The sequence below is a fragment of the Salvelinus alpinus genome, chromosome 5, assembly GCF_045679555.1.
Source record: "Salvelinus alpinus chromosome 5, SLU_Salpinus.1, whole genome shotgun sequence".
In the NCBI taxonomy this organism is placed as follows: Eukaryota; Metazoa; Chordata; class Actinopteri; order Salmoniformes; family Salmonidae; genus Salvelinus; species Salvelinus alpinus.
In genome coordinates, this window is record NC_092090.1 from 28273494 (window position 1) to 28288887 (window position 15394).

The 15394-nt window shown below is 42.9% G+C and overlaps 1 protein-coding gene across 6 annotated transcripts in view; it reads right to left on the minus strand.

Moving 5' to 3' along the window:
* Positions 1 to 14980, minus strand: part of LOC139575836 (adenylate cyclase type 2-like) — a 93517-nt gene extending 78537 nt beyond the window's left edge. Inside the window, exon 1 of one of the 6 annotated variants that reach the window (XM_071401186.1) lies at positions 14612 to 14980. The gene's annotated coding sequence lies outside the window, so the exon portion shown is untranslated. The remainder of the gene's footprint in view (positions 1 to 14611) is intronic. The other 5 variants (XM_071401189.1, XM_071401190.1, XM_071401188.1 and 2 more) reach the window with 5 other exon arrangements.
* Positions 14981 to 15394: the final 414 nt, after the last annotated feature.

The window sequence follows — 15394 nt, forward strand, 5'->3', positions numbered from 1 at the left end:
GCTTGTTTGGAATGAAAACCATGCCTACAGTAGGAGTGATGTCATGGAAAGATTCTGAGCTATGCAGGTACTGTATGAGTTGTAATAACATCCCCCCCTGTCTCTCAACCACCTGTGGATTACCCGGCAGTGGTTCTGACAGCATTTAAATGCCTCTAATATAAGAACATAGAAACCCAGACAACAGCATCAAGGCAACCAAGGTTGAGCAAACTTAATTTCCCCTTTCTCGGTCTCACTCTCTTTTTCCTCTCACACACACACACACACACACACACACACACACACACACACACACACACACACACACACACACACACACACACACACACACACACACACACACACACACACACACACACACACACACACACACACACACACACACACACACACACACACACACACACACACACACACACACACACACACACACGGAACTGATTAACCCCACTTATTCTTGCATTCAGAAGCAAAAAACAGAGACATGGTTAAGTGTATTACAGAGGGGAAATATCAATAAAGCCACTAATTCACATGCATAAATCAGCTAACAATGGGACAAATGGATCTCCAAATGAATCCTGATGGCTTTTGCACACTGCATCCAAGCATGTGGGTCTACTTTCGCATCAAAATAGTCTTGCCAAGGCGAACCTTAGTCAACACCGTAGTCAACCACACACAGTCTAATTTCCTTGGCAACCGTGATTAATTTCCCTGACAACAGAGCAAGGACATCTTCAAAAAGGGAAGCTTCAACAGTCAGTCAGCCTCAGTCTTTGACAAATTATGTCATTGAAAGCAATGATTGACGTCATTACTGGAGCACAAAATATATAAATTAATCTGTTTTCTGGATAACTCTGTTAGAAGCAGGCTATGGTTTTGTATCCAACAAGGACCATAGGAGCTGATCGTGGAGTACAGGAAAAGGCGGGCCAAACAGCCCCCCATTAAATCGGCGGGGCTGTAGTGGAGCGGGTCGAGAGTTTCAAGTTCCTTGGTGTCCACATCACCAACGAACTATCATGGTCCAAACATACCAAGACAGTCGTGAAGAGGGCACAGCAAAACCTTTTCCCCCTTAGGAGACTGAAAAGATTTGGCATGGGTCCCCAGATCCTAAAAGGTTCTACAGCTGCACCATCGAGAGCATCCTGACCGGTTGCATCACCGCCTGGTATGGCAACTGCTCGGCATCTGACCGTAAGGCGCTACAGAGTGTAGTGCGAACGGCCTAGTACATCACTGGGGCCAAGCTACCTGCCATCCAGGACCTATATAATAGGCGGTGTCAGAGGAAAGCCCATAAAATTGTCAGAGACTCCAGTCACCCAAGTTATAGACTGTTTTCTCTGCTACTGCACAGCAAGTGGTACCGGAGCGCCAAGTCTAGGACCAAAAGGCTCCTCAACAGCTTCTACCCCCAAGCCATAAGACTGCTGAACAACTCATAAAATTGCCACCGGATAATTTACATTGACACCCACCCCCCGTACACTGCTGCTAATCGCTGTTTGTTTGTTACCTATGCATAGTCACTTCGCCCCCACCTACATGTACAGATTACATCAACTAGCCTGTACCCCCGCACACTGACTCCGTACCGGTGCCCGCTGTATATCGCCTCGTTATTGTTATTGTGTGACTTTTTACTTTAGACTACTTGGTAAATATTTTCTTTTTCTTGAACTGCACTGTTGGTTAAGGGCTTGTAAGTAAGCATTTCACGGTATTATACACTTGTATTCGGCGCATGTGACAAATAAAGTTTGATTTGATGTCATTTTCAGTTCAGTCCACCAAGGTCAACTATGTTACAATAGGCTTAGAACTCCAGAGGGTTACAATACGCTTGGGACTCCAGAAGGTCAAGGAACCTAGATCACTCATACCTTGAAAAGGGGATCGACCATAGGCCAGGGGATTCAAAATAGCAAGGGCATTTTTATAGCTAAAGGTTGTGCTTTGTCAGCTGGAACAGGGTTTCCCCAAATTTAGTCCTGGGGCCCTCCCTTGGTTTTTGCCCTAGCACTACACAGCTGATTCAAATAACCAACTCATCATCAAGCTTTGATTACTTGAATCGTCTATGTAGTGCTAGAGCAAAAAACAAAAAGTGCACCCAGGGTGGGCCCCAGGACCGAGTTTGGGAAACCCTGAGCAGGAAGACAGGACATACATTACTCATCAAGCCAACTAAGTATTTCATGAAGATGTTCCAATTCACCTCTGACCTCACCTGAAATCAAGGCTCTTCTAGTCTCTCCACTGTCAGGTAGAGGCCAGTGCATCACATACAATTGATGACAGTCCTGGTCCTTGTGTGACTGACCTGCATGATACAGGGATGATATGTGGGGTGGTGGCCACATCTAGAGGATCCAGTTGCACGCAGGGCAAAACACAAAAGAATCCATTCGCTCACTGTGGTGCGGTCTTCTCAAAACAATAGACCAGGCAAAGTCCATCCAATCCCAGCATCCCTTCCTGCCTCCTCCAGCTTAGGGTCAGTGTGTTCCTCACTATTCAGCCAAACAGATCCTCAACAAGCTCTCTTCAAACAGAGACCCAATCATGAAAAATCAGTCACTTACTAACCGAGCACAATGAAGGTCTGTTGAACACGTTTCCAGTCTGCAACCATCCCTCCAGCTACTGAAAACCTCGCTGTGGCATGCAAGAAATAACCATCCGAGAGAGAGCATACAGTACATCCGAACAATAAGAACAAATCATACATTACAGTCCAGGTCCATGACACAACCTGTAAGACATAATATTGCATCGTTAGACTCACTTCGTAATAATGAGAGCTTGCTAAAATACTGTAGCTAGGGGAGCTGTGAAAAGCTTGACATCATCAAATGGCACTTATCCAGTTAGGGCGCTGTCATAGGCATAACACAATGTCCTTGAGCCGCAAGCATAAAGAACGCTAAAAAATAACAGGATCGAAAAAGAGAATAACACCCACACACAGACACACACCCACAATCATACGCTAGGCAGAAACACGCACACAGTGTAAACGCACACATTGACTCAGACTACTTACACACATGCACTGAGTTGTCATCTCTAGAGCATATGTAGAAGTATTTGTAGCCAATTGCACACGGACTGTGGACTTTAATCCATCCCAACATTTAGGTAGTGTGAGTTCGTGTTGGAATGTTTTATCGCCCAGCCGCATGACAGTGGATTCTGATGAGTGGTTTCACACTCTGACAATAACGTGAAGAGCACTTTCTCCACTGATGGGATGGAGTACTCTAAGCACCACATCACTATAACACCCATCTACTTCAAACGGAAGAAACAAAATGAGCCCTTGCAACAAAGACCCTTTTATGTTAGTTTACAAAAATGATGATACGGTCAAATATTTATCCTTTTTGGAATGTGTATACCACATCAAGTCTAATCATTGAAAGATTGTGTCGTCACACTTCTCTTTCAATTATGCATGCAAGTTTTTCATTTCATACCTCCTTGCCATACTTCTTATAATGATTCATCAAGTCTATCAATTTGTTTCTGAAAAGCACATATGGTTTTTAGTCTATAGGATTCAAATAGTGAAACTGCCTTGGGGGCGTTTCGGCCTGAGTGGGAGTGTCCTCTGCTTTTCAAAAGAGGCTGCCAGTGCTCAGAATTGCAGCCTGAGACAGAGGGGCTCAGGGTAATGCTAGCTGGATGAAATCTGTATGTAACAGCTGCTATACTGCATATTTCAATGCTACACACTTTGACATCCAAACATCTTGGAGCTAAAAACAAGCATTTCGCTGCACCTGCAATAGCATCTGCAAATCTGTGTACGCGACAAATAAACTTTGATTTGATATTTTTGTAAAACATTTAGATCTAAAGCCTATTGGAAAAGAAAATAACTGGCACATGCAAACTAATCTGGTCCAGACTTGTTTGAAAGTGTTGAAAAGAAAGGACATCCTCCGACTGTGGGTGTGGAATTTAACTAATCTACAGTGCCGTCGGAAAATATTCAGACTCCTTGACTTTTTCCACATTTTGTTACGCTACAGCCTTATTCTAAAATGTATTAAATAGTTTCCCCCCCCTCAGTCTACACACAATAACCCCATAATGACAAAGCAAAAACAGGTTTAGACATTTTTGCTAAAAAACTGAAATGTCACATTTACATAAGAATTCAGTCCGAGCAGTAGTACGTCATCACATACGTCTTCAGAGTGCACAACAGAACATTGTACTGTCTACACTCGGTGTGTTGTTTATATAACTTTTTTTTCTCATTAAATCGATTTTAATAAGAACTACAGTTTTGTTGCTAAGGATTCCACGATGCGGTTAGCCTTTACAGTTGGGACTGCAAGATTGTGTTCCATTTTTTTGCGTGGATTCCGCGAGTGCTAGCTGGCTGTACTACATAGACCTGTCATCGTCGTGGAAAAGACTCATTATCTTTTCGTAAAACAACTGGTTGCAGTAGAGGATACTAAGGAGATCCTGAGGGAAATCGACGGGTACCAACAGTTTTACGCTATGGAGGAACAACATACTCCATCATGGAAAGATCCGGCTACCTCAAAAAATAACTTTAACCTGACAAAAAAAAGAAAAACAGATTAATCTACAGACACGGACGATTTACTTACCGTTGAAGTAGAGGCTAGTGCTCTGGCTGGAATCCATGCAACACTGGAAAAGTTATGTGAGGAGGTAGCAGGGCTGAGGCGGAGTTTGGAGTTCAGCCAGAGTAAAATTCTCAGACTCCAAGGAGAAAACAAGGCACTCACAGCCAAGGTAAATATCCACGATTCCAACATGGATTGTCTACTCAGGGAAAACAGGATGATGAAGGAGTCGCTACTTGACAAAGTCTTGGCATGCGTGAAAATCTTTTTTTTTCTGGGATTCATGAGGACGCATCCAATAATCCAGAGGGCGCGATTAGAGAATTCGTGCTATCCGCCTTGAAACTTCCTATAGAAGCCACAAGGTGGCTTTCCACTGAGTACACAGACTTGGAGCGACAAGACCAAGGGTCCCCGACCTATCATCGCAAAATTTGAACACTACCAACAAAAGGAGCTAATCAAAAGCAGGGGAAGGGAGCTTAAAGGGACCAAATTCGGTCTCAATGACCAATTTCCAAGGGAGATAAACGAACGTCGTAAGAGACTGTATATGGAACAAAGGCAACAAAGGGAGAAGGGTAAGTGTGCCTTTCTCATTGTGGACAAACTATTTATAGATGGACAGCTATTCTGAGACAGAATGCGATCGGATCATCATCTAATTGGCATTCACATAACTCTTATAGATTTTCCACGTGGAGGGGGATATTGGAAATGTAATCAAAGTTTACTGGAGGACAATTTATTTCTAACTAAGACAAAATTATTTATTACTTAATTTTTTCAGTATAATATACAGTTGAAGTCGGAAATTTACATACACTTAGGTTGGAGTCATTAAAACTCGTTTTTCAACCACTCCACATATTTCTTGTTAAAAAACTATAGTTTTGGCAAGTCGGTTTGGACATCTACTTTGTGCATGACAAGTAATTTTTCCAACAATTGTTTCCCAACAGACTATTTTAACTTATGTATCACAATTCCATAAGCTGTCTTAGAACTATGTCACAACAGTACACAGGGAGACCAGCGGAATCATGGAGAGTCAATGTTAGCTATTGTGGACAGAAAGAATGTCCTCCTACGTGGTTAGATAGGCAGGGCCAGGAGTGTTTTGTTCTATAACTAGAGCTCACAATTTATCCTGACCAGGTTAGGTGCAGGTGTTCAGGAAAAACTCTTAGCACTAGAATAACAACCAATGAAACCCTAATAAAGATGGATAGAACCAGACACATTGCAGACGTTACGGGTAGTTAATGAATATAGTTCATATATGCCCAGGCCAGTGCCCAAGCTTTACTCACCCACACGCAGCCTAAAACTGTTGAAGGAGTGTCTGTTGATGCCATCCAGCTTGCCAATGAGGGCAATGGCAAACTCTACCATGTTCCCTATCTGTGCCTGCTGCCTATCTCGATCCTGAAACAACACAGTTCATCATAAAGTCCACACACAGGACACTACTACTTACAGTTAAAGTCAGAAGTTTACATACACTTAGGTTGGAGTCATTAAACTCGTTTTTCAACCACTCCACAAATTTCTTGTTAACAAACTATAGTTTTGGCAAGTTGGTTAGGACAACTACTTTGTGCATGACAAGAAATTTTCCTAACAATTGTTTACGGACAGATTATTTCACTGTATCACAATTCTAGTTAGTCAGAAGTTAACATACACTAAGTTGACTGTGCCTTTAAACAGCTTGGAAAATTCCAGAAAATGATGTCATGGCTTTAGAAGCTTCTGATAGGCTAAGTGACATAATTTGAGTCAATTGGAGGTGTACCTGTGGATGTATTTCAAGGCCTACCTTCAACCTCAGTGCATCTTTGCTTGACATCATGGGAAAATCAAAAGAAAATCAGCCAAGACCTCAGAAAAAAAATTGTAGACCTCCACAAGTCTGGTTCATGCTTGGGAGCAATTTCCAAACGCCTGAAGGTACCACGTTCATCTGTACAAGCAATAGTACGCAAGTATAAACACCATGGGACCACGCAGCCACCATACCGCTCAGGAAGGAGATGCATTCTGTCTCCTAGAGATTAACGTACTTTGGTGCGAAAAGTGCAAATCAATCCCAGAACAACAGCAAAGGACCTTGTGAAGATGCTGGAGGAAACAGGTACAAATGTATCTACAGTGGGGAGAACAAGTATTTGACACACTGCCGATTTGCAGGTTTTCCTACTTACAAAGCATGTAGAGGTCTGTAATTTTTATCATAGGTACACTTCAACTGTGAGAGACGGAATCTAAAACAAAAATCCAGAAAATCACATTGTATGATTTTTAAGTAATTAATTTGCATTTTATTGCATGAGATAATTAGCACTCTGGAGAAGGTATTCATCAAGGATCTCTCTGTACTTTGCTCCGATTATCTTTCCCTCGATCCTGACTATTCTCCCAGTCCCTGCTGCTGAATAACATCCCCACAGCATGATGCTGCCACCACCATTCTTCACCGTAGGGATGATGCCAGATTTCCTCCAGACGTGACGCTTGGCATTCGGGCCAAAGAGTTTAATCTTGGTTTCATCAGATCAGAGAATCTTGTTTCTCATAGTCAGAGAGTATTTAGGTGCCTTTTGGCAAACTCTAAGCGGGCTGTCATGTGCCTTTTACTGAGGAGTGGCTTCCATCTTGCCACTACCATAAAGGCCTGATTGGTGGAGTGCTGCAGAGATGGTTGTCCTTGTGGAAGGTTTTCCCATCACCACAAAGGGACTCTAGAGCTCTGTCAGAGTGACCATCGGGTTCTTGGTCACCTCCCTGACTAAGGCCCTTCTCCCCCGATTGCTCAGTTTGGCCGGGCAGCCAGCTCTAGGAAGAGTCTTGGTGGTTCCAAACTACTTCCATTTAAGAATGATGGAGGCCACAGTGTTCTTGGGGACATTCAATGCTGCAGAATTGTTTTGGTACCCTTTCCGAGATCTGTGCCCCGACACAATCCTGTCTCGGCGCTCTACAGACAATTCCTACGACCTCATGGCTTGGTTTTTGCTCTGACACTCACTGTCAACTGTGGAAGCTTATATAGACAGGTGTGTACCTTTCCAAATCATGTCCAATCAATTGAATTTACCACAAGTGGACTCCAATCGAGTTGTAGAAACATCTCAAGGATGATCAATGGAAACAGGATGCACCTGAACTCAATTTCGAGTCTCATAGCAAAGGGTCTGAATACTTATGTAAATAAGGTATCTGTAGTTTTTTTTATACATTTGCAAAAATTTATAAAAACCTGTTTTCACTCTCATTATGGGGTATTCTGTGTAGATTAAGGATTTTTATTTATTTAATAAATTTTAGAATAAGGCTGTAACTTAAAATATGGAAAAGGTCAAGGGGTTTAAATACTTTCCGAAGGCACTGTATACAAACTACAAACGCAACACGCACACCATTTCAGAGATTTTGCTGAGTTACAGTTCATAGAAGGAAATCAGTCAACTGAAATAAATTCATTAGGCCCAAATCTATGGATTTCACATGACTGGGCAGGGGCACAGCCATTGGTGGGCATAGGCCCACCCACTTGGGAGCCAGGCCCAGCTAATCAGAATGAGTTTTTTCACACAAAAGGGCTTTATTACAGACAGAAATACACCATCGTAGACAAATTAACATTAAATTCTCTGGAAACCTCTGGTGGACATTCCTGCAGTCAGCATGCCAATTGCATGCTCTCTCAAAACTTGAGACATCTGTGGCATTGTGTTGCATGACAAAAATAGGGTGGCCTTTAATTGTCCCCAGCACCTGTGTAATGATCATGCAGTTTAATCAGCTTCTTGATATGCCACACCGGTCAGGTGTATGTATTATCTAGCAAAGGAGAAATGCTCACTAACAGGTATGTAAAACAAATGTTTGCACAAAATAAAAAATAAGCTTTTGTGCATATGGAACATTTCTGGGATCTTTTATTTCAGCTCATGAAACATGGGACCAGCACTTTACATGTTGCGTTTATATTTTAGTTCAGTACAGCCGATGCCATTTTGACGAAATCTAACTCGATATTATTGACAGACTATGAAAGTTAAACCATTTCTGACAGTTAAAAAGACCACATGACAAGTCTGTCCTGAGGTAAACTAATGAGTCACAGCTCCCTCACATAGACTTGTCCATCAGCGTGTGAGAGAACAGCGATGACATTCAGAGTGAGCCAGAGATCTTAAGGCCGGTGCCTGGCATTCCTTCATTACATAACACTCAGCAACTCCTTATATACAGACTTCTCGTATGGATCCAGGCAATTAGCCAGAACACCTGGTCAGAGGTTAGTCCTAGGGTCAGTACTGAGGTCTCTTTTGTTCACATCTCAAGAGATGTTGTCAACAACTTTTTATTTGACACGGGAGAAATTAGCCTGTTTGATTTGGGTTTGGTGTGGTGGTGATTAGTGCACTCAACGATTACCCAAGTTGACTACTGGAGTCACAGCCAATGACAACCAAACTTAGCTACCATACCCCCGTACTGCACAACCTAAGCATATACTGGGAATAGATGAAGGAGGTCAACCCTTCAATCTAGTTTCCCATCTCTATGTTTGCGGCGGCAGGTAGCCTAGTGGTTAGAGCATTGGGACAGTAACCGAAATGGTTGCTAGATCGAATCCCCGAGCTGACAAGGTAAAAATCTGTTGTTCTGCCCCTGAACAAGGCAGTTAACCCACTGTTCCCCTGTAGACCGTCATTGTAAATAAGAATTTGCTCTTAACTGACTTGCCTAGTTAAATAAAGATTGAATTTAAAAAATGATCACATCCAGTGGTCTGGTAATCATCATTTAAATGAGTTGTGAAGACTGCCTGCCTGGCTGGCTACTAATGCACATGCTGGGTAGGTAGTGGTACAGCACACAAAGCGCAGTCTGAACTGACTGCAGGTGTTCTGGGCTGTAATAAGAGTGTCATTGACTGTAGAGTAGCTGACTGAGGAATAGAGGTAGTAAGACTATAGAGTAGCAGACTAGAGGCTCAGTCTGTCCTGATGCAACAACAGCTGTGATAATGGCAGGCTGAGTTAGACAGACGGCCAACTGTCTGTAGTGTCCTGACTCCTGGCTGAGCATTGAGCTATATCCTAGTCAGTGTGCCAGCTCACAATATGCCAGTAATGATACAAATGTTTGCAATGTGGCTCAGTTGGTAGAGCATGGAGCTTGCAAAGCCAGGGTTGTGGGTTTGATTCCCACAGGGGACCAGTACAAAAAATGTATGTACTAACTACTTACTGTAAGTTTCTCTGGATAAGAGTGTCTGGTAAAATTACCAAAATGTTTTCATAATATACAGTATTAATGTTAGCTGGACTAATTTGTATATAAAGGGCATACCTTCAAATCTAAATAAAACAAATAACACTTGATGTACAGAATGACACTAGAACTTCAATAGGTCAACAGTGACGTGTTGTGAACTACAGGTAATGTGATTGTTTCCATTATATCAAAGTCAACCCTCCCACAGAACACATTACATTAGTGCATGTCTGTGACAAAGGTAAATTGTCAAGTTGGGCCTTTTATAACAGAGGAGTTAAGAACAGCCTAAGGTTAGTATGTAGATGATCATATAGAATGGTCTCTTTTATCCTTTAGCTGCTTCGGAGGAACCTTGCTCCCAATAATGTCGTCCTCATGCCCATCTTTTTCAGTGGGTAAACTTCCTACGCTTACAGAACACAAAAGAGGCGGATATCCTGGGAGTGACAACAGGGGGACTTCACCCAAAAGGTCATGTCCACCCAATGCTCCTTTGACCTCACAGCTATGTTGAAGGGAACAGGTATGGAGAACACGACTTGCCAATAGATCAAACACGTTCTGCGTTAGAGCATTCAACAGCAATGGAAAGCAAGTTATAGCCTACATCCAACCCCCTCCTAAATCATTTTTTACAACCAGACATAACATGGAGGAATAAATCCTCTACCAAAACAACAATACGTCTGCTACATAAATGTCATTACTCACCTAGAAACTTTGTTTTGAACGAATAAACCCATTGTTTTTAGTCAATTTTCATATCTCACTGAGAGTGCATAACATTCTGCCAGTCTGTGTTGCATGCGCACAGTATGATCATGATGGGTGGGTGATTGGGGTGAGGGCTGTGGTGCAGCAGGATTAGTGGAAGGCCTTGGCTGGAGGCCCTGCAGTCAGAGTTAACGAGTCAGATTAGTCCTCATTGTGTGTTCCCAGGGATTAGCACACTGGCCACACTGAAGCCTCCTCATGTCAACCAAGAGAGGGGGGGGGGGGGGGGGGGCAATCGAAGGAGATGGACATATTGAGATGGAGGACAAGAGACCTCACAATCAATTGTGTGTGTGTCTCAGTCTGACTGTTTGCGTAAACAGTGCTCCAGCTAGGGGGCGTTGGTAGGGGGGCACAAATTCTTCCCCAGGAGATACAGGAAGGAAGTCTTTATCACTAGGGAGAGGTAGATATGTCTGGACCCCACCCAAAAGCGATAAGAGAGAGGATCAGGCTGGGGCCGGCCAAATCATCATCATGCCAGTATCTGCTCGGAGGCTGAACTTTCATTATTTTCTAAATTGAAACACAAAGTAAACTCTCTGTGAAACACTGATGTACGTATGCAGAGGGAGCACTAAAGCAAATGGAGCATTTGAAACTCTCAGGGGTTCCAGGAGTTGGAGGAGCTGCACTATTATTCCACACAGGAGAGCTAGTAAGGGAGAGTGAGAGAGTGTGTACACATGTTCCACTAAGCCCGTCTGGTGTTCAACTTTCCCAAGTTCTCTCACGTCACCCCGCTCCTCCGCTCTCTCCACTGGCTTCCAGTTGAAGCTCGCATCCGCTACAAGACCATGGTGCTTGCCTACGGAGCTGTGAGGGGAACGGCACCTCCGTACCTTCAGGCTCTGATCAGGCCCTACACCCAAACAAGGGCACTGCGTTCATCCACCTCTGGCCTGCTCGCCTCCCTACCTCTGAGGAAGTACAGTTCCCGCTCAGCCCAGTCAAAACTGTTCGCTGCTCTGGCACCCCAATGGTGGAACAAACTCCCTCACGACGCCAGGTCAGCGGAGTCAATCACCACCTTCCGGAGACACCTGAAACCCCACCTCTTTAAGGAATACCTAGGATAGGATAAAGTAATCCTTCTAACCCCCCCCCTTAAAAGAGTTAGATGCACTATTGTAAAGTGGTTGTTCCACTGGATATCATAAGGTGAATGCACCAATTTGTAAGTCGCTCTGGATAAGAGCGTCTGCTAAATGACTTAAATGTAAATGTAAATGTAAGCGGGGGTGGCTCTGACAGATTGTGGTGACCCCCGTTCTCAAGAGAACCTGCAAACAGACACTTTCACTTCCTGTTGTAACTGCCTGTATATCTTCACTGTCTGTACTGTCTTTACCACCAATGGAAAGATGTTGAATTCAACATGGCGCTGCATACAGCATGTTCCTCATTGTGTCTTCTTCACCCATACTGTAGGTTCCATGACCCAGTTGGATATATTTCTTCCTCCGATCCAGTGGATTCAACAGCTAAACTGTTTAATATATTTATTACCCTTTAAAATCAGGACCCTAAAAGTTAAGGATTTCAGGGAAGTTAATAATGGCTGACAAATCAGAATACTTGCCTGCAATATGCTCCGGCACGCAGACAAACAGGGTCAGACAGACAGCCATACAGGACAAACACCCCATGATGTAGGAAAAACAACTCAGGCAAAACAATGATTAGAGATTCAACACAAAACTCTCAATGAGGATGGAGAACCTGGCATCCGTCCAGCCAGTGTAGACTTGTTCCTCAGTGTATGTACTGAGGCCTGCTCTGCTCCGTCCCAACTCGTCAAACTGTAAAATCTATCAAAGTACCAGCCGTTCCATAACTACCGCAGAGCAGTAGACAACACATTACGGAGAGAACACAATAGATAATTACATCAATGGAAAACGTTAAAACAATTCTCACTGTTTAGACTGATCTGACTGCTCTACTAGGAGGACACTAAACACTGACTCACTGATCCATGAGCAGCAGGCCCCTGCCTCAATGTGTCTGTCTGTATGTATTTAGTGCTGGCACTGGCAGGTGCATACATTTCTCCACTGAGTCAAAATGACAATGGGTTAGTGATGTAATCAGCCAAATGATACACATAGCATATACAAACTCCAATGTATGCACTGGTGACATCTATATGCAGATGGTTCTTCTTTGCTAGCGCAGACGGAGCTGTTTGACATAAGAGACATTGAAATGGCATCAATACCTAGCTTAGTAGTCTACAAGCAGTTTTATATTATATGCAATTCACCACACAAGGGAAATTATCCGGATTGAGGATGGTTCTGTTGGGGTTGTGCCAATGCCCCATTCTGACCCAAGTTGAAAGTCTACAGTCTGCAGTGCAAGTTGTTACACCCAGCTGTGCGGCAAAGGGTGAGACAAGATATTGCCGTCTTATGTCATGTTCACTGTAACTTGCAAAAGCCTGTTTAAATCCACCTTCATGTCTAGCCATGATTGTTTTTTTCCAATTGAATTACATGGAAAAAGGATAACATGTCAGCACTGCTTATTGTTTACCGAATTTAATTAGTTCCTGGCACCGTTCGCCGATGCAAACGGTGCATTCCGAATCAGAACTATCCGACCAAAGCATTGCCAAACAGGCACATGTCGGTAATTGCGTCGTACGGTAGGATAGTGTTCTACTACTAGTCTGAGATACATACTCGGTCTAGAAACTTGGGTTAGGGAATGCCCTACTTACACCCCCAGTAATTTGAATCTTTTTTAAGCTAGGCTCTTTTCCATAAAAATAAACCTTGCTCAATCTCATGATTACACTGCTTGGTAGCCTACTAAGAGGGAGAACCTCAGATGTTCTTTTTCAGTCTTCCAACAATTTAAACATCTTATGAGTCAAATACAGTAATACTCTCAGATTTTGGGGGCCATATGGGCAAATAAATGCACACCACTCACTATTTCTAATTGTAACATAATATGGTATTATTATGTGACGAAACACACTGCAGGCTTTCAGATTCCCTGTTTTTGTAGGGAATAAGGGGAAGATTCATCCTGCTTATCTCTCATGGGCAGGCCACTGAGAAGCAAAAGAAACCTGATGAGCTGAAAGGGTAAATATTAGGGGGAAAACCCTTGAAAACCCATTCTTAAAAGAGATACATCTGCATATTTATAAAAACAGCCTTTATTATTTCCATATTAATGGGATCGTTTTTAGATGGACATGTAGTCAGACACTACAAATCTGGTCCCCTATATTTTGATAAATATGCCTGCCTATAATAATAAAGGCTACCATTTGGCAAATCAAAAACTGATTTTGGGTTGAAAAGATTATTAGATGTGTACTTGAGCAAATCTGTTTTATAATGCTCTACAATACAAAAGGTAGGTCCCCAATTAAAAAGAGGACAAGGGTAAGTTGATTCAACCGTCTTCAAAAGGGATGCGCTTTCACTAGTCTCTGCTCTTCAGACCAGGGCTGTCCAATTCCGGTCCTGGAGGGCCGAAACACTTCTGTTTTTTGTTTCTACCTGGTAGTTAATTACACTCACCTGGTGTCTCAGATCTGAATGAGTCGCTGATTATGAGGATGAAAACCAGAATGTTTAGGCTCATTAGGGCCGGAATTGGGCAGCCCTGCACTAGAACGACTGGTTGCCTCCCACAATGTACTACCTCTCTACTTAGTACTTACGTAAAGCGAAGGTGAGCCTGCGATATGTGGTGGGATTTGTAGGCCACATTAAAACCAACATTGTAACGCAGATAAACATACAAAAATATAATTTGAAATGCGCCACCTAAATGTATGCTCAGAAAATGTGACATTTTTTATAATGGGGTAGCCTACCACAAAGAGACCATTCCTCTCAGTAGTTTACATCGTATTAACACTTGGGCAAACCCAATTTAAGAATGCGTCTTACCTGTTTGTAGGAAAACGTATACCGGTAGTCTCTAAATATAGAATGAACGTATTCTAGAGACGACTTCGTGGTGGACGAATTCTTCTCTTGTCCACTCTGCAAGTTAAATTGTAATTCCACTGCGAGCGAAATGTTCTCTGGGTCCCCGTGCGCATAATGCGCGCGCTCTTGAGGGCTTGCTTTTGAATGCGGAAAAGATGTTCAAGTAGCTACGGTATACTCACACCCACATGAAGAGCGAACAGAAGATAGTTATACTTGTTTTGCCCCAGCCATTCCCCTCTCATGGATCAACTGATTGTTAGGCGCTTATGAGTTGCACAATTATGTAACAACTGGGGGAATATCAATCAAATGCGTCTCACTGTGTGAAATACAGCTCATCATGGTAGTGAGGGACATCTACTGCCAGTCTACATAGCAGCATTGCACTTTTGTCTTCTGTGCTGCGTGAACACTTTTCCAATAAAATAAAAAATATATTAAACCACTGACTAGATAAAGCAAGCAACACCTGTCAGGGAAGACACATGTGTTATGGGTGTAAGATGGCACAGTGTTGCCATCTGTTGGTAAATGTTAATTACTGCAACTCCAGTGTTTTACCGGTGTGTTTGAGATTCCCGGATGTATTGTAATGTACTGAACAAGACTGGTTACTCGCATCAATGCCTCTCTCGTCATTTAACATTCAAACAACATGTGCTGTGTTTATACATGCAGCCCAGTTTATTCTTTCCACTCATTGGTCTTTTGAAAAATCACATCAATATATTTTTCAGT